General features: G+C 33.0%; 1 pseudogene; it reads right to left on the bottom strand.

Moving 5' to 3' along the window:
* Window positions 1-273: 273 nt before the first annotated feature.
* LOC124374521 lies at window positions 274-19,361 on the bottom strand (annotated as a pseudogene).
* Between the last annotated feature and the right edge of the window lie 2,220 nt (window positions 19,362-21,581).

Here is a 21,581-nt window from a genome sequence, read left to right as displayed (position 1 = left end):
TGGAGCATTTAGCTCAAGAAACAGAATAGTTATGATTTTATTAAATCGGATGATTCTTTTTGATACACCCTGTAATTAGCATGAATCTTCATTTGGGGCTGATAGTGTTAATTTTGTGTACTTTAGCTAGCCTCTATTGCTGTATAACACTTTCAGTCCCAGTTGTCTATCTTACTCTGCAGTAAGTAGTAAATATGATTAGTGTGAATCTTCATTTGGGGCTGATAGTGTTAAAGTACCTAACTGAGTCTCAAAAGAAATAATGAAGCTGACCTCTGGAGCTAGGTATTCTGGTGTGCCACAGAATGTCTTGGTTGTCTGTCCCGTAGTTGATATCCTCCTTACAGAGGCCAAAGTCTGCTATCTTGATGTGTCCATCCTTGTCCAACAGGAGGTTCTCCAACTTGAGGTCTCTGTAAATGATCCCTTCCTCGTGCAGGTAACCTAGCGCTGAGATGATCTCAGCACCATAAAACCTGGAATATCAATCATAATAAAAGATCATAAAGTACAGTCTTATTCCACTAAAGAACATTTTTTTCGATTAATTGGCAATCATTCGGAAGAAGATAAAATAAATAGGTGATGGAATATACGTGAGAGATAATTGGACTTTAAATCATCTTATATCTAGTTAAGTCTACAATGATTGTCTTGAAGAATCCTGAATGAGCATTAAAATTTATGATCTCAATTTTTTCAGCATTACTTAACCAATAATGACACTATGATAAGCAAGAGAATGAGTAATGTTAACCACTGCTGGGGTTTGAAGTGAGCCTTCTTTAATCAACCAAGAATATATTATTTAGAAGTGAATGTCCTCACCCACCTTCTCTAGTTCGATTTAATCTTGAAGTCCACATTGAGATAACACCAGTTTTTAGAAGCAATCAGTCGGAGAATGAAAGAATCTTAGAATAAACATGAGAGTAGATATGATTTTATTCTTTTTAGTGGTGTATTCAAAACTACAGTCAGATGATGACAAATTTCTCTGCATCAAGTTGTTATCGTACTATTTTTTTCAACACAATAAAAGAGGAATAATTACAGAAAACCAGACAGTTCAACTTTAAGTCTCAATCCTTTCAGCCTGCAGAACACTCATAATATGATGGTTTGAATTTATTGCAAGAGAAAATACAAAACATATTATCCTCCTTTATCTTGACCCATCTGTACAATCTCCCCTGATTTTTTAAATACTGCTCAACTCATTCATACTTATTTACTCTCAGATACCAATTGACATTCAAAACTTAGCGATAAACGGAACTGAAAAAGTCTCACGCAGATGAACATGGCTTTTGGACATCCTTATAGATAACAGAAGTTTCTATATCTTGATCATATTTTCATAACACTTAGGACTATTTTTTTTTAGAACTCATGTTATTGAAAGAGCAATGAACTAATTCATCATCTAATAGATTTTAAAAGAATATCTTCTGGAACCTTGAACAACCACTGGATTCTTGAAGGACATGACCTGATACAACTGTTTCAAACGTTTGCTGCTAAACAAAATGTTAATTCTGCTGTAAAAAACCTTAAAATTGCTAGTTTCCCTAAAATGTTATTGAGGAAGAAGCATGAAGAAGGAAAAGGCCAAACAAAGAGCTCCAACAATACAAGAGTTGCAGTACACAGGTACGGAGTAACTCATCAATGAAGTGAAGGCACATGAAAGAGCAACATGACATCAGCTCAGAACACAAGAAACAGGGTGTGGTGGCTGTTCTCAAATGCTTCATCACTGTATCTCGAAGTATCTATTGCCGCTTAATCTCAAATCCTCCCTAACTGTCTCTTGACTCGTGCAGTCTCATCACCTCTTCATATTACTTGTAGAGCAAGAGAACATTTCACTCTCCCCACTTAAAAGCTGTCAACATTAAACTCAGTTTAATTATCTGAAACAGAATTAAATCCACCATAGTAAAAAATTTGACATAAATTATATAAACAAATTTAAAATTCCACAATGTATATACAAAATACAAACTAAACTTGTCTTTACAAAAGACAAGGACATAAAGTACTGTGTGTATTTGTATATTATATAACAATAAAAAATACAATGGAATTATTCAATAATCTTTATATACTAAGAAGTAATACACACGTGTATAAACTTCAATTTAAAACTTTGAACTATAAAGAAAAAAGATACCAAGAAAAGACACACTTATGACCACACTGTACACACATTGACCGCTGTTTTTTGTGAAGTAGATAACTTGAATCCTTCAAGGACCAATATTTTTCAAACCATTGTGACAAAAATATGTATTATTTCATAAAAATATGGTTGTGCATAAAAGACAGCTGCTGAAATGGTTGTTTGGTAGACATTTAGAGCAAATGTATAACTTTATAATGTTTGTACTCAATGTCAAGTTTTTACACCGAAAATCTTAAAAAATAAACCAAATTTATTAGCAACACTTTTAACGTAAAAACAAAAACTAATTAATCTGTAAGAAATGATTTTTTTTCAATGACAATCTCATATTGAATGAAGGTTCAAAGTTTTAAATCAAATTGGACACAGAATTGAAAACCTCTATGATGATGATAGTATGTTTTCACATTATAGGCTTGTGAAAATATTAAAACATTACCACTTAATAGGTATGCAATAACAGCACAAATTTTTCTATTGTTCTGTATTGATTGATGTGACGGCTTGGTATAATATATTTCTAATACAAAGACTCATATATCATAATTTGTCAGTTTTATGATATATTTAAAACTATTTAACTAAAACTCAGTTTAGATTTTGACTATTTGGAACACTTAATAAACACTCTTTCCTATTACTTTAGGTGTCCCTTTCATAATTTTATATCTTTTTCTACCATGCCCTTGTGATAAGTAACCACAAACGCATAAGTAACGCAACATAACCATAACATTGAGGAATTTACTTTAAACCTATTAGCTGTCACCAAGCAGATGAGTGGTTGGCAACAGACAAGAAGAAACAATGTTTTTTATTCTAACTGTATTAATTTGGACACATAAATTAACACAAAATGTACAGTTTAATGTATCCATCATGATCTTTAAGTACAGTTTTAAATAAGTTAAAACAATTCTGAAAATTTGAATAAAATTCTAAGTCCTAATTATGAACACTATAACTGGATGACCAATCCGTCTGTATAAGCCTGGCGGTCCCTGTGGAGAAAACACTTAAGAAGATAGAAAATCTGCACTCAGTCCTCAAGGATATAAAAGAGATGTCTTTAATTCAGTAAAGCACATACAAGAAAATATCATATTTCATCAAAGAAGAAAAAAGATAAATCAAAGAAACTATTCAATTTCATTATTTAATCTTGACTGAGTTTTAACCCTTTCCGGTTGAAAATACGGGCACAGCCCAGCTGGCATACTATGTCATATTTTGCTGACATATGAGATTAGTTTGGCGGGTTTCTACTGGCTCTGCATAGTGCTGCTACCTCTCGGGAATAGTTTGAACTATTTTAAACAATATTTGTACCTGTTTCTTTGCAGTACATTTACTGGTTTGTTGACAAGCAAAAGTTCCAACTGAATATTGTCTGTCAATGTAAACAAACTATTCGAGCCCACTGAGAATCGGATTCTTTGTACTTTTACTGTTGTTTTTTTCATAATACTAATTTGTTTTAGTTTTTAATCTATTGTAAATATGTGAGTAAAGTACAATTAAACAATGTAATCAGTTTTAGGCTTCGTTTTCAAGTGAATATACATAACTTTTATTACTTTGGATTGAGTTGCTAGGTTATAGTGTTGAAACAATACATGAATTATTCATTAAGTTCTATTTATTATTCTGATAATACTAATTACTATACAAGACAATGATTTACCATCCAGTGACGAAGAGATGATTTGCCTCCTTCACCTGATCTAGACCTACATATCCCTAGCAATATTATATAGCGATAATAGTGATTTGTATAAATTTTATTTTTTACAGTTTATTGGAGTATAAATAATATTATAAAACAAAAAATAACTAGGAATTTTTATTTAAAAAACAACAAGAAAATATTTGTTTTAAGTATTAAATTATAAAGTAAAAATATAATGGTGTAACAAAAACTATTGTTTTTACCTAGTTTTTAATCTACATTTAAAGCCTAATCACAAAAAACATGTATTACCTTATATTTATCATAATAAAAAGTATTAGTTCACAAAGTACAACACTGTACTTTAACTGAACATTTAAATACAACCATATGGATACATCTAGCACTTTTTAATGAGTTCTGAAAGGGTTAAACATTTCCTTTACCTATATCTCACTGTCTTCATTATGGGTCACTATAAAGATGCTCACTATTTCTTCTACAAAGTTAATCATTTCAAAATGTTTTATCTTTTTTACACGTATATTCAAAATATCATCAAGGCAAATCTGTTTTGTTGTTATTTTTATTGAAATGTTAAAAACTAATGCCTCAAAAATATAATTATTATAATTATTCGAATTGATGATAACAATTTTAAAATATCCAAGAGGTTTTTACTTACTGTTCACACCAAAACTATTTTAAGCATAGGTGTGATAGGTTTCTAGATTTAATTCAGAGATTTAATTTCTGATGACAATGTGCAACTTACCTGGTACGTTCCTCGCTGAAGACTCTCTCCCTACTTAGATGGAAGAATAGTTCCCCACCGTTGACATACTCCATGACAAAACAGAGTCGGTCAGCAGTCTGGAATGAATACTTGAGCGACTGCAAACAGATCAATTTGTTTTAATTCTGAAACTATGTCACGCTTTAATTTATTTAGAACTATGCAATTTCCGAAGTTAATGTTAGATTAACCCTCCAAGTGCTTTTCGTCGTGGCCGCAACTAATTAATGCCTATTATGACGGCCAAAGTCGCGCCCGTGACTATATAACGGTGCTTTGTATTATATTCATATTAAAATTGACAGCAAAATAGTCAAATTCTGTATCATGTGAAAGATGGAGATTTGTTATAGTACATATAATCGCGGCAATGCATAATTGTGGAGGCAGTACATTAACGTTCATACTTTGTTTTGACGATACGTTACAACTGCGTACCGCTGACAGCTGACTGCAGTGTTGCGTGATTTTACAAACATGGATCGCGATACTTTGGAACATTCTAGTGAAATTCGGGACATTGAAGCTCCTGATATACCTTCAGACATTTTCACTTCTTGATTTTTCAAGTAGCAGTGGTGAAGAGTACGAACCGGACCCTAATGAACTTTTTGTAGGGTCAAATTATGGCGTGTGCACAGTTTGCTAAAGGAAAAAAAGACCGAAGCAGAGTTTGGTGCCCTGGCTGTAATACAGGTGTGCACAGGGAATGTTTCCACTTATTAGAAGCATTTCTGGAGACTTCTTAGGCCTGAAAGAAAAAGAAAGGCATCACAAAGCAGTGACTCAGAGTAAACACGGGAAACAAATTGTTTATATACTTGTGATTTTTTCAATGTTATAGTTTGGTTTTTAGTTTAAATATAAAAAAAGTGTATATATTTGTAAAATTTATTATTTTTGGAATAATATGGCTATTTTGAAACTGTGTTTTGTGTACATTGTGAAATCTTGATTAGTGGATGTTAGGACATGACAAAATTTTGAAACTTTTTTACTTCGGAGGGCTACTTACCTGAACAGACAGGGGGGCAAGTACAATACTGTTATACTTCTTTTATTCCTTTTTATTTTGTGAATACATTGATATAATATAACATGAACAATTTAATTACAAAATTGTATTTTATATGGCTTTTTTTAGAAAGAGAACTGTAAAAGCGCCAAAAAAGCTGTGGCACTAAGGGAGTGGGTATGTGGCATAGATTACAATAAGACCAATAGATAGGGACATCGGGTGCTCGCAGGTGAAGCCACTGCGGAGCGGCTAATACTCAAAAAATATGGCGGCGCGGGCGTGAGTCACCCTACTGAGGAGCGTCGCCTTGCACCCCCGCTCTTCACTTCGCCATGGTCGAGCTTACTGTAGTGACCTGCTATACCACTCTACTTACTGACGCGTGTGCTTTCCGGCGTGTTGCTAAACATCTTGTTGTTTACACTTGTTTATGTTGTGGATGATGTTGTCTTCACAAACACACAATGCCTATGTCATGTGTTGCTTTTGGATGCTTCAATAAAAAGGAAAAATTAAACTTTCAACCAGAAGATTGTTCCTTCTTAGGATCAATTTCTCAGAATTCGGACTGTTTGATGAAGCGTCAATAAACGAAGGTCAATAAACTAACATTTATAATATATGACTTAAAACTTCCTCCTCTTCTCAACTGAGTGTTACAGATTAGTTACAATTAATTAACTGAGTTGTACAGTTGAAACTATATTTTATTGTACATTTAAGTAATTTTCCATACTTTAATTATAATTAATCTATAAATCTTACTTATTGCCTTACTAACTGTATAATAAATGTTTACAGACTTAACAAAATATTTTTATTAAACCTTTATAACACTTTTTTACAATATGTAAACATAAACTTTAGATATTGTATTTTTGGATATTTTGAGCTGAATGGATTATAAGGTTTAAAGTCATGTTTCACTCTCATCTAATAATTTACCCGCATATACAAAACTTTGCTCATATTATAGTATATATGCAAAAAAATAAATAGCAAATAAAACTCTTAGTTATACTTGTTTAGAGTATTGACTCAGATTGAATTCCTTCCTTAATTACATAACTTATGTGATTTTATTTGAAATAATTACTGTAAAAAAGTACAAATTAAAGCGTGTTCTACTCACTTTTTATAATATGCTATAATGTACGATACGATGGAGGAAACAGATGGCCCGGCTCGTTGGGCTCCAAGCGGTCGCGGCACTCGTAAACTAACGTCTCACAAACAATAACTTTCTGGCCAAACCATAAGAGCTAATTAAAAAAGAAAATATGTTCTGAAAACTTCAACTATTCAACAACATTTTTCCACCATTTTTAAACTTGCCTGACCAAAAAATGGCAAAAGTAGCAGCCGGTACTAACTTTTTTATGTCAAGTTTTAAAATGTAAAAATAATTCTCAACTTTATTTAATTATTTAACCCTTTGCGGTCGGTCGTCGACTATTAGGTCGACCGCGGCAGTTTCGCTGAACGCTCGCATGTCGACAATAGGTCGACCGGATTAATGTCACTGCTTGTTTGTCCATTTCTAACCTATTGCTGTTCGGTATTTGAGTTATTCGGTACTTTGGACTTCTATTTTGGTTACGTGAATGCTACGTCGATCTTTATTCACGATATAGGAGGCGTTGGAAGTGAAAATAGAAGACCAATACAACTGACGTCTGCACTTGCGCCGTGTTTACAAATATGGCTGGTCCAAAGTACAAGTTTTACTGACGATGACGAAGTATTAGATGAATTAGATGATTGTGATAGTATTTTCAGTGAAAATTAGTATCCAAAATGAAAAACAGATTATTGAAGAAGACCGTGATAGTGATTGTTAGTTGAATCATAGTGAAAATTCCTTCTGAAAACATTGTGGTAAATGACGGTAACCTAGACGATGAAAGTGATGTGTTTAGATTGGAAACTTTAGGTAATGATGGGGAAGAATTTGATCAATTCGTGGATAATGTGATAGAAGTAGGACAAGGAGATGCAAATAATAGAGTTAGGCCTAGGCTACAAACTAGTAGACTAAGAGGAAGAGCTAGACATGTTACCCAAAGTAGGCCTAGGGCTGGACTAAGGCAAAATTATAATATATATATAATGTATTATATATAATATTATATAATGAATAACACTGTAATCTGATGAGATCCTAGTGCCTTTTTCACCTGTATTCATGTAATTTTGGTTTATTACATATGTATAAAAAAATAAAAAATTATGTTTTTATATTTTTATACTTCTTTTTTATATTTTTTAAATGTTACTTAAAGTTATAAAAAAATACTATAAAATAAATGTAAACATTCTTTTTAGGTTTATTTACATTGGATATATAAGGAGAAAAAAATAAAAAAGTTGCAGAAAAAGGGATTTAAAACTTGCATTTGTGTATTGTCAAAGAACTGTAAACTAACAGAAATTAAAATACGACCTGAGGACAGATCGAAGCAATTGTTATTGAGACCTCAAATGGGTTAAATTGCAAAACTAAGTTTTTTGAACATTTGAATGATACCACAGGCATCCACAGCTTATTGACTTCACTCATACAAAGTTTCAAAGTATTTTCTTTATTCTAAGTAGGGTAGATCACGAGTTGATTGAAACGGGAGAACTGAATTTTTACACAAATCTGAGCGTAGTTTTGAGTTTCTATCTCACGACAACATGGCGGACCTGGCTTCACCTGCCCCAATGTTGGCAAGATAGGCATAGCCCATCTATTTTGGTCTTATTGTAATCTATGGTATGTGGCACTCGGAGGGTTAAGGTGTAAAACAGGTTTTTAACCTGCACCTGTGGAAAATGATGTCATGAGCCTGTTTTATTTGTATTAACACAATTTTCCTGAACAATATTAGTTTTGAGCTAAATGTTTGAGGGATACTGATTAGGGCTGGGCTAATATAGTCATGATCTAATGGTTTATCCAGCTGGCTTAAGGAGCTTGGGATTTAAAGAAAATGATGATGTTGTATTAATACATTTTTCCTAGAAATCTATAGAGTTATTTTCTCTTCTGTGGTCCTGGACAGGGGCAGGATCAAAATGCAATAAGACAAGGAAAATGTGTATTGAAAATAACATTTGCCCTGTAATATCTACAACTAAATTCTGTTTTTAATGCGGTGTGTGTATGTGAACGTGAATGTGTGTGTACATATATATTTTTTAGTGATGAGCTGATTCCAAAACAAAAAACGAAATTCAGATTCCTATACCAAAAATTTGTGGTCTCGATTCAGAATTAAATTTAGATTCCAGTGTTATTTTGTTACAAAGAAATAAGAATAACAACCTAACCTGAACAAAAAAAAAAAAAAAAAAAAAAAAAAAAAAAAAAAAAAAAAACAAAAAAGCAATCTGGATTACCTTTTTTACTGGGGAAATATGATCTGATAGAACAAGAATAATATACCAATTCTTTATATAGGTAAATAAGACATAATCTTCTTTATAGCTCTGCCCAAAAACCTTGAGGCAGACTTTTGGCAATGCACGACCATGCATAGACTATATATTATACTTACTTAAAGCAAAATATTATTGACTATATTTTGTTTATTTAATTATTTATTTAAAGTTTTTCATCCACAAAATACAATAAAAATATGTTTTTAGCAATCAGTAAACTTTCTGTACTCCCGATCAGTTACTGTTCGTAAATATACACAGCAGCATCGCGCTGATGCATGAATATACATAGCAAATACTAACTGCAATCAAAACATTTAAAAAAAAGTACAATAAAATAACGTTTTTGCAATAGCAACTTGCACAATGCCGATCTGCTGTCATTTGCGAATAAACGCAGAAGACTCGCAATGATGTTGAGGGGTGAAGACATAGAAAATACTATATGCAAACACAAAATATTATTTATAAAAGTACAATAAATCTGACAATTAAGATATTCTATTTTCAGTTTTAGAAACAAAATAAAGCAATAACACATTTTAGCTATACGTAATTTGTGTACTGCCTAACAGCCAATAATTGATAATGCTATGGGTTAATCTTCAGATTGATTGTGAAGTCCCGTTGATCGATTCTTGAAACCGAATTTTTATTGAATATTAGGGATGTGACTTTGACATGTCACTACTTCTACCAAGATGTTAAAAAGATCCTTCTTCATTATATTTTCAACAATAAGAAGAAGGAAATTCGATGACAACAAAATTTATTTAAGAAATTCTAGAGGTATTGTTTAAATTCCCTGATTTTTTCATGGAATTAGTAAAATTTCCTGAGAATTCCTAGTTTTACTTGAGCATAGGAATACTGCCTTTCTTTCTTTTCTTCCTGTTGGTTTTTCAATTTTATTTTGACCTTTTTTATTTATTCAAGAGGCCAAAATAAAATAAAAAGTAATAGAACTGTTATATATAAAAAACTGAAGTAGGTACCTTAGTAAAAACCAATAAACTCCTATAACTATTAAGTCCAGAGTGTACATTTCAAAAATTATTTGCTATTCTTCCAAAAAAAAACCCCGTCTGTTAGGTCTAAAAAAAAATGGGCAACAAAAAGATTAATGCCGGAACCAAAAGTGCACTTGCAAACCTGTGACTTCAGGGCAGTAAATTCCCTTTATTCACTGTATTAGTGGTTTCAGGGGCTCAGGATCGATAAACCTCTTAGCTAAGCTCATGGCCCATATTTATCCTGTGGAATCATTTTGGTTCTGAACTATAAATAATAGTGATCTACAAAGTCACAAATGTTTAATATTGTTACTATTAGAGCGTTAAAACAATATTTTTTATGACTGGAGAAGGGACCTTAAGAGTGTATACGTAGATCACTTATATTGTACTAACTATTAACTGAAAATATCTAACTATCTGCAGTATAGGATGTTAACCTTTAGAAAAAATAAACAATGATTTGTTGTGGCTTGGAGAAGAATCTTAAAACTATATGTATATCACTTATAACAGTTTACCAAAGGGTTAATATTATATAGTGGATTGAAATAAAAACCATATATGGTTACATTTAGATATTAAAGACTTACAAATGAGGAAAGGATGATTTTGTTGTTCGAAGTACTCGGTTTTTCACGTTAATGTATGCGCTACTTTCATCTTTTTTGGATGATGACTTCTTTCTTTAATATTTTTTATCGCATACAATCTTCCTGTTGCTTTCTCTCTACAGAGAATGACTTTCCCAAATGTTCCTTTGCCAAGAACCTTTAAGGAATTCAAAGTTCTCTAGTGTCTGCAACAAGAACATTTTGATGAAACTTGGATAATACAATACAAAATAGTGATCAATATTAGGCATTACAATAAAACAACAAGCATTATGAAACCATTTTATATTTACATAATCACTTTTCTGTTTGGTTCCTTACAAAGTTATTTTGCAATAATTAATCAAAAATGTGTCCATATTAAGCTGTTTTTGTTCCAATTGAGATTATTGATAAGTGAATGAATTTTGACGGTGTCAAGTAATACGTTACTCAGACTTGACCCAAGTGAACTTTCCTTGTTTACACGGTAATTTCTAAGGAAGTGTTGTATATTAATTCCTATCAGTGAATCAGTGTCCCACACTCAATAACCATTGACCAGAACTTTATCAAGCTTGAGATAAAGCGAACCACAATTCTAGTACTTCTATTTTACAACCTATGTTTCCAGATAGTAACGATTTTATAAGGATACTGAATTAACTTCGTACTGATCTTTTATAATGTTAATGGTACTATCTGATTTGTAATACTTACAAAAATAATACAAAGAAATCCTCAATTTACATCCAATTATCCGAGTTCAGATTGACACTAGAATGACGGTCCTGGTCATAGTCTACAGAGGTAGTCTAATGATTAGGATAAATCTGTTGAATCGAAATAGCACACAGTTGTTTTGTAAAGAGATATTAAAAATTGATTGATCTAACTACATAATTGGTTGTAATAGTGAAAAACATTAATATCATCTAACATACAAAGATAAATTCTATGAATAGTAAAAATAACAGAAGAATACTGTCAGTACTTAATTTATGTTCAGGGGATGTAATAATAGCTAGTTCACTTTCCAATAATTCTATTTTCCAAATTGGTTTGTGGAAGTGAGAACTGTTATCATGTCCATGACTCTATATCTGCAATTTTGCCCAAACAAACTGAAACTTGTGATAAACTATTATCTTAGGGTTTAGTTTTATTTAAATTTAAATCAGCATTAAGAAATGTTTAACATATCTATATTTAGTAAGAGAGAATTTATTTTTATGTGTTGGGCTAAAATTTTTGATCACTAGATAATTTGGAATTACATTTTCAGTTTTTTAACACTCAATAACAGTATTATAATAATTATTACCAAAGTAAACATATATATTTTACTTTTGTAGCCAAGTGTAACACTGATTCACTTATACTCTTTTTATAGACATTTTTATAGTTATAAGAAACAGGGTTTTATTATAATTTTATTGTGTTATAAAACTACTTATAATATATACACAATGTTTGAATGGTAAATCTAATTTAGTTGGAGTTAACCTTAAATTGAAGTTTACTTATTTATATTTTATATAAACAACTTTTAAATATTAATTTGATTTGTACAAAAATGATAAAAAATCATTATTATGCTCAAAAATTCACATAGAAGCGGTTTTTTCTTATTTTCTGGCTGATAATGAAGTTTTTGAACAGAAAAACTCCGGAAGAACTATGGGTCCCATAGTTCTATGTGATTGATGATTTTTTATAAATTTACATTGTGCTATCTGTATTTTACGGGCTCTGCTTACTCTGTCAAGTTTATTAGGATGTTAAATACACAATTCATTTGATGTATTGAATCAAATTATTGACAAATCAGAAGCTGTTTGAATTTTATTTCTTTCAAAATCCCACTATGAAAAAAATACACCTTAAAGTGTATTATGTTAAAATAAACTATATCTGTACATGATAATCTAAGGACAGTTATTAAATTAAAATAACAAATTGTAAACACATTTTCTTTAAATTTTTGTAATAAAGCGTGTAAATTAATTAATTTACTCTTTAAAAAACCCTTTGAGTGCGTATACATCCACAATTGGTGACACTGACAGTGTAAAAAGTTAATAAAGTGCCAATTTTAATGACACCAATGAATCGTTTTTTGAAATATTTTAATATTGTAATTGTTCGGGGTATTTTAACTCTACGATTGTATTCAATATGATCAAAATATAGATATACAGAAGTTTTGTGTTGTATTTCCTTTTTTTTTAATTTCAATATTTTCTTTAGACAGCATATAGTGATCGAACTTAGCATGATTTAAAACATGCTAATAAATATGCAAACAAGCATTAAAAAGTACATTGCTGTTACTGTTATATAGTTTTTGTTACATTACAACACTGTAAAGTAGTTGTTTAATTGGCTGTTAACAAATAATAAAACACTTTTTAGGATCATTGTTTATACTGTACTTCTTCAAACTGTATAACATCGCTCTAAGGAATATTTATCATGAAGTATTACAAAAATATGTAAAGAAAATATTGGAGATAACTTAAATAAGTGTATAAATAGAAAACAAACATGTATATATCTTTTTTTAATAGGCCAAGCGGTGCTGAAGGCAGTAGTTGGCCCTTTTTGTTGATTTCAGAGGCACTACTAAAATTTGTAATTTATATCTCAGAAAGGAAGAATGGAAGGAAGAAGAATACAGTGGATGGGGCATGTGAAGAGGATGGGAGATAATAGAATGCCTAGAATAGCACTGGAGAAGGAGGAAAGAAGAAGACCAAGAGGAAGACCGAGAGGAAGATGGGAAGACCAAGTGTGGAAAGACATAGAGAGAAGGGGACTACAGAAAATACAGGTGGAGGAAGAGGAGACCTGGAAATGACAGACAAAAGTGAAGGAGGCTGTGTACGACGACCCGTGATAACGGAAACGTCTGATGATGATGATCTCAGAAAAATGTGTGTGTGTGTGTGTATATATGTACAGGTGTATATATGTATATATTATGAATAAATTTGATTTGAATTTCTATGGTATCTTAGTTAGCATAATTAACCCTTTGAGTGCCAACAGCCGAGTAATCCGCTGTTCCGTATCTGAGCGAGAAGTGCCAACGGCCGAGTAATCCGCTGATCCGTGTCTGAGCGAGAAGTGCCAACAGCCGAGTAATCCGCCGTCCGCAATTTGTTTTTTGTTTGTTATTAAAATGGTATTTACCACTATTGATACTTATATCGTAATATTCTGTATTTCATTGTCTTCAATTAAAAAAAATGTTATAGCGTATACATGTACGCATAACGTCAACAGGTTAATGTTTTCAAGGAAAAAGATCCTCTACATCTGCCGAAAGTGTAAAAGGGCAGTACACACATTGGTACTTTGGGAATATACCAACCACACCCAGGACATGAATCGTTATTTGACATTTTGCTTCTACTGATTACTAGATTAGCTTAGAACAATATTTCGTCAATATAAAACAGGAAATTGTCTTATCGCAAACCCCTCCCCATCCTCAAGACAGAGGTCAAAGTCGAGCGGGTCTAGTAGATAACGTGATTGCAGAGTCTCGCCGCCCATTCAGCTGGTGCGTCTCTTTGTTGTACTTCAGTGTTTTTACCTCTACATTTCTCCAAACACAAAAATTCAACAAAAACAAACATTACCAAACAAAAAACTAAACTCTTTATTGAAAAAACACACAAAATTGTTTTTATTCTTGATCACACTCCACCACCCAATATGCGAGTGCCTCCTGCAGAAGGTGCTACCAAAAGCCCGCGCTGATGTCAACGAAAGAAAAAACATCCCTCGAGATAGTACCTATCAGTAAAATATCAAATTCTAGAGGGGCTGATCAGAAATATAAATTGAATTGTAATGGAAAGGCAATTATGTACCGTGCAAAAAAACTTAAATAATCATGTGATGCCGCGTGGCCTGCCGTAATCAGGATTCTCTCGGCCTGCCGTAATCGGGATTCTCGAGAAAGATAAGATAACAGCGACAACAATACCGATCACAATACCTGGAAATGCTTGTTGATTGATGGAATGTTAGTTCTGTTACTCAACTACAATCGTTTTTATAACGTTCTAAGTTCATTGAAAAAAAGTTTAAGCGTTGGGAGCATATTAACGGAATCTGACCCCATTAACAATTATTGATAATCGTTGTAAGTTTGTAATTTTGTAATTAAAGAGTTGTTTTTTCGTTCCATCATATTTGTCTCTATAAATTTATATTTTTGTGTTCTTTATACTGGTGTGGTCGGTATAATCCCAAAGTACCCACACCATTCTGCTTCCCGAAACATAACTTGTTAGGTACATGCCCCAAGACAGACATTTTGTATAAAATGTAATTATTTTATTTTGTAAAAAGTAAATTGGTTCATTTTTGTTTTATAAAAAACATATTATTTAAGTTGTTTTTCAACTGGAAGCTTGAATTTAATTGTTACAACCATAGAAAACAAAAGCTTTTGAAAAAGTACTGTATCGTATTTTTTTTTAAAAGTGATGTAAATAATGTTATTTGTGGATCAAAATGTAATAAAAAACTTGGACAGTGTGTGCAAAACCATAGGAGCATAAACTAAAGACAAATGAAAAATTGGCCTACAGATATTTTTTGTAATTGATATCTACCTTAAACTTAGAAAAAAAGAAAAAAATCATTCAAGTATATATAACATATACTAAAAAAATATATAGTGTATTATGAACTGTTTAAAAAAAGTTTCACAAAGATCTGTTCATAAATAAGAGAGCTGTAAACGTTTTCCTAAACTTCTACATTTTTGACAAATATGCCCTGGCATTTCTTGCATAACCAATAGTATTAGAGGCCTGGCACTTTTCGTATGCAACAATCAAAATAAGCCCGGCACTCCAAGGGTTTAATATTAAATCTAAAAATAATGAATATAACAACAAAAACATAACACTCTAGTTCAAACACAAACATTTTATACAAAATTTGGATAGCATTTTTAGTTTTAAGACTTGTTTTTTTTTAAACTTTAAAGTTAATTACTTTAGAAAAATCTAATGCTCAACAAAATGACAAGTAAAGTGTGTTTATTTTATTGAATAGTTATTTCACAAAAACCCCTTTTCCAAACCATTGCATTTTAATGTCAAATTTATTTTTGATAGCACTGCTACATAAAATTTTATTTCCCTCTAGAAAAAGATACTATATAAAGGTGTCCCATAACTCTCTGGACAAAGATATACCACGTTATTGCTCAAGTCAAGACAAAACATATTTCCCCATATAAAAATTGGTGTCCTGATGCTTAGTTTTCCTATCTGTCTGTCTGTTTTTAGAAACAAATTAATATCGTAAAAACTAATAAGTTTAATTATACCAAATTTGGTTTGAATATTAATTATAACAAGGGCAATTACTGAAAAACTTATCATGACATTATCTTTAGTATTTTCAAAATGGTGGCTAATTAAAACTTTTAAACTTTGAATATATTAAAAACCAGCTGTTTTCTCAAGAATTACAAGAATAATAAGTTTTTTAGAGGATACTATCACAAATCTAATGACACCAACATTCTTTAATCAAATAATAAGTAACTGATTAAGAGCAAATTTACTGTGACAAGACATGGCCCACATTAAGGTTCTGAACGAATAGCAAAGGGGGTCATGTCTTGTCACAGTAAACCTGCTCTAAATCAATTATTTATTATTCGATTTAAAATGATTATGGTGTTATTAGATTTTTGATAATAACCTCCAAAAAACTGTTATTCTTGCAGTTCTGAAAAAAAAAACTGAAGGTTTTTAAGATATTCAAAGTTTAATAGTTCTTATGGCCGCCATTTTGAAAATACTAAAATAATTTCATGATATTTTTTTCAGTAACTGGCATTGTTATCATAAAACATTTGAGCCAAATTTCATATAATTTAATTTATTGGTTTTTGAGGTATTACTTTTTTAATAAAAACATACACAGACAGATGGAAGCCAAAGCATCGGAGACCCATGTTCATATGGTGAAACATGTTTGTCTTGACCTGAGCAATAATGTGGTATACCTTTGTCCAGAGAGTAACAGGGACATCCTGAATGGGGTACGCTTTTTACACTTAACTCATATATTTTCACTGCTATGCATCGTAATAAAAAAAACAGCAAAGTAATAAAACAAGAAAGCTATGTTACTATTAATTTTGCTATTAAAATAGAATCAACATGAAAAATACATTAAGTTAACGTACCACTTTCTTTTTGCCGGTGGATTTACTACTCGAAGTGGCCTTTGAAGGGAAAACTTGGATTCCAGTTCCTCCATAGTGCCGATGCCCACTTGCCTCCGTACCGCTGGAGACTGTGCCATGAGGTCCCTTCATCTCCACATCCTTCCGAGTCTGCCAAACGGTCAGCCACTCCTTGGATAGCAGCCCACCCAGTCCTCTCTAAAGCACACATAACTGTTTAGTACTATTACTGAAACTTGGATTCAAATTCCCTATGGTGCCGATACCCTGTATGCATACTGCTGTAGGACTGTTCCACGTGATCCCTTCATCTCCACATCCTACGAGCCTGCCAAACGGTCAGCCACTCCTTGGATAGCAGCCACCCAGTCCTCTCTAAGCACACATAACTGTTTAGTACTATTACTGAAACTTGGATTCAAATTCCCTATGGTGCCGATACCCTGTATGCATATTGCTGTATACTGTGCCATGTGATCCCTTCATCTCCACATCCTACGAGTCTGCCAAACGGTCAGCCACTCCTTGGATAGCAGCCACCCAGTCCTCTCTAAGCACACATAAAACTGTTTAGTACTATTACTGAAACTTGGATTCAAATTCCTATGGTGCCGTACCCTGTATGCATACAGCTGTGTACCTGTGGCCATTAGTCCTTAATATCCACATCCTACGAGTCTGCCAAACGGTCAGCCACTCCTTGGATAGCAGCCACCCAGTCCTCTCTAAGCACACATAACTGTTTAGTACTAATTACTGAAACTTGGATTCAAATTCCCTATGGTGCCGATTACCCTGTATGCATACTGCTGTAGACTGTGCCATGTGATCCCTTCATCTCCACATCCTACGAGTCTGCCAAACGGTCAGCCACTCCTTGGATAGCAGCCACCCAGTCCTCTCTAAGCACACATTACTGTTTAGTACATTACTGAAACTTGGATTCAAATTCCCTATGGTGCCGATACCCTGTCTCCATACTGCTGTAGACTGTGCCATGAGGTCCCTTCATCTCCACATCCTCCGAGTCTGCCAAACGGTCAGCCACTCCTTGGATAGCAGCCACCCAGTCCTCTCTATGCACAAATAACTGGTTTAGTAATATTACTGAAACCTAGATTCCAATTTCCCTATGGTGTTAATGCCACATTTGCATTGTTTAGCTGGAATTGTGACATTTCAACCCTTAATCTTTACATCCGTCATGTCTGCCTGATGATCAATTACCTAGCCCTGTCTTGTTATACAAGAGTTCAGTGTAACAAATCTTAAACTTTTTATTTAAGTTTCTCTGATTGCCAAATACCACAAATATCTGTGCTATTTAAAAACTGTGCTGTATGGTTTCTTATCTAACTTCTTCAAAATGTTCAAAAAAGTTTCTTTAATCTAGACATATAGTTTTTATTATTCCCCATCTGTGAAACATGTACATTTTTTCAGTTTAATATCAATCAATCCTTTGACTAGTAAACCCTTGCCAAGTTTTCTCGAGAACACGTCTTATGGCATCAGCAGTTAACCCCAATCGCTCTCCAGGATCTACTTACTAAACAATATTTCTTGTATGGTTTGGAGAGTTATAAATTCACCTGAACGCGACTAACAAATAATGGTTGAAACATTTTTACGTAGTGCAGAAAACCTTAATCGAGTGTAGTAGCTTGTTTTCTCCGTTTCTTTCCAGTTATAACAATTTCTTGCTGATTCACTGTAGCTTACTAATTTTTCAAAACTGCAAAATAGCCAAAGCAGTCAGCAAATACATTTTAGCATTAAAAAAAAAATATATATTTATTGTTTGATTACATTTGTCGTTACATGACTTATTTAGTAATATAAATTTTATGTAGTTGGTGGAAATCATATTTATGGTCTGTAAGTGATTAGGGAATAAACATCTGTATAATTAGCTACTGTGTATGAATAGCATAAGAAAACAGTTAGACCAAAAAAGACTGTCGGCTAGTTACTGCCGCCAAGACACTAGTTTCATCCCACTCTGTAAAGATTTTCAGACTGGTGTGATCGCCATATCTTAGTTTTCCTTTTTTGCGAATATATGAATAAAACTCCAATGGGACATAAGATGAACTTATTAATTATAAGTAATCTACAATCCTGAATAGTGTGAACACTGATTAAAAACTGGTGAGAAAATGTGTTGCTGGTATAAAAATATTTGCAGACAACAAACCTTTCTTTATCAGACTCGACATGGAATGTGCGCTCTATGACTGTAGTCCACTGAAGGCCCCTGATGATGAATTGTATAGGGCTTGGGACGGTCTGTGCTCATGATCTGGCACCCCTTCACAGTGAAGTTGTTTAGGGGCTCAGGCAGTGGCAGATCTGGTTTGTTCTTGTAGCCAATCAGAGATCCATCTTCCAGCAAACGAAATATCGGGATCTCCAGTTCTTGATGTGCTCTCCTGCAACAGTTCACAAATTGTTTACACTATTGAGTTTTCCCTTAAGCACTTTTTCCCTCTCCTGCGATTAATGTGTTGTGTATATTTTTGTTTAAAACTGTTCTGTAATAATACAATGGGAAGACAAATAATATACTTAGCTCAGTAATACTTGCTAACTAGACATTCTTGTTTAAAATGTGGCCTAACATATAATATATACGAGGGTTGCTACATAAAAGTCCTGCACGAGTGTATAAAATATTTTCTGAACGATAACAAGATAAAGAAACAAGATTATTTGTAACTCAAAGCAATACTACACCTAAAAAAATCTACTTTTTGAAGGAACTATCAGTTATTCTGTAATATCATGGGGACGTCACCGCGGGAAGGATGTCAGAAAGGTAAATCTTTAAATAGGAGCATTAGGAGGTCAATATGCGACAATCGATTTTAAAGTGCTGTATCTTCCTAAGCTCAGAGGGTTTTTAATGGCCGCCAAACAAAAAACCCGACAAACTCAAAAAAAAGATTGATCCAGTACAAAAATGGCGGCTGATTCAAAGAATTTTACTTGGTTACATTTTTATTAGGTAGCCATAACCCCAGGCTAAAGGCCAAAACTGCAAACCAAACGAATTATACATTTGCAGCCTAACTACTACATTATGCTTGTCACGTTGTACAGAAGTGAATTATGAACATTAGTTATCCCTCGAAGGGTTACAAATTTGGTGACGACATTAATAATATATAAGATAACCGGGGAACAAACCCTTGATAACGAGTAAAACAATTAGAAATCGTCGAGCGGAAAACCTATTGGAACGAAATTCGATCGGGAAACCACTTCCTGTATTTTCATAAAAGTGTTGTTGAAAACAGTTCTCCGCTACAGTTTGTGTACTAGAAATTGGCTGGCCTCTCGTGAAGAGTAGTCATTTAATAAATAGGCATGCTTTTCTCGTCTAGTGATCGTGCTGTTATTTCCACCAACCATTCCATAAGAAGTGTTATACGTTCACGTTCGTCAAGCGACATAGTGTAGTTGTAACGAACTAAAAGCGAAATACGACAAACTCTTTTTGTACTTATAAGCGCCGACGGCACTGATAACATGGGATGGAACAAGGCACTTAAACTAAAAACATAGGCAAAACTCAGGAATAGCCTTACTCATGAATTAGACTGGCTAATAGGAAAGTTACCTAACTGCGAACCTCAAAGATAAGTGATATTTCGGTAATTGTTGACTTGTTACTCAGGTTTTCCCCGTTATCAATATATTAGGACCAAAATTTGTAACCCCTTGAGGATAGACTAAATGAGTCATAATTCACTTCTGTACAACTGACAAGCAATAATGTAGTAGTTAGCTCTGGCAGTATTCGTTTATGGGTGTTTGGCAGTTTTGCTTTTACTGGGGGTTATCGGCATACTTAATAAAAATGTAACCAAGTAAAATCTGTTGAACAGCCGCCATTCTTGCTACTGGATCAATCTTTTTGAGTGCGGTTTGCGGCAATTAAACTCTGCTAGATAAGCCCTTTAAAATGATGTCCATATTTGAACCTATGCTCCTATTTAAGATTTCCTTCTGAACTCCCTTGCGGGACGTCCCCATTGTATTACAGAAAAACTGATTGTTCCTTCAAAAAGTAGATTTTTAGGTTGTAGTATTGATGTACAAAATCTTGTTTCTTTATATGTTATCGCTTCAGAAATTATTATTACCGTGTGCAGGACTTTATGTACACCCTGTTTGTGGTAAATACAAAAACACATATGTAGTAAGAAAGCAGTTGGACCAATTTTTTTGTACTTCAAAAATCCTAGTTTTAACAGATACATAATGGTTACACACAATAACATAATGATTAATTGTAAAATGCTGAGGGGCTCACACCGTAATTACTGTCAATGTCAGTTGGTGGTTTGATTGATGAAATTCTTGTTTAAACGATGAAAAATTATCCAGTAAATAGAGACAACTAATGATGGTTGCTATGCGTATGACCAAAGCATCATTAATGTTCTGGGAATGGGGCAGAAACTCTATAAACCTAGGTTGAGCTTGTATAATATATTATTGTAGCCAGTGACTTTAACTATCACTTGGCTTTAATTAGTCATAATTTGTTGGCTGAGCATCAGCAGAACTTATTCTTCAGGAGACTGCCAAAATATCTTATGTGTCTATCTATTTCGCATATTTCAGGAAAGAGACTAAAATATGGA

This window comes from Homalodisca vitripennis, unplaced genomic scaffold, assembly GCF_021130785.1.
Source record: "Homalodisca vitripennis isolate AUS2020 unplaced genomic scaffold, UT_GWSS_2.1 ScUCBcl_8881;HRSCAF=17179, whole genome shotgun sequence".
NCBI lineage: Eukaryota > Metazoa > Arthropoda > Insecta > Hemiptera > Cicadellidae > Homalodisca > Homalodisca vitripennis.
Note: the sequence above shows the minus strand (reverse complement) of the source record. Positions and strands in the feature narration are given on the sequence as shown.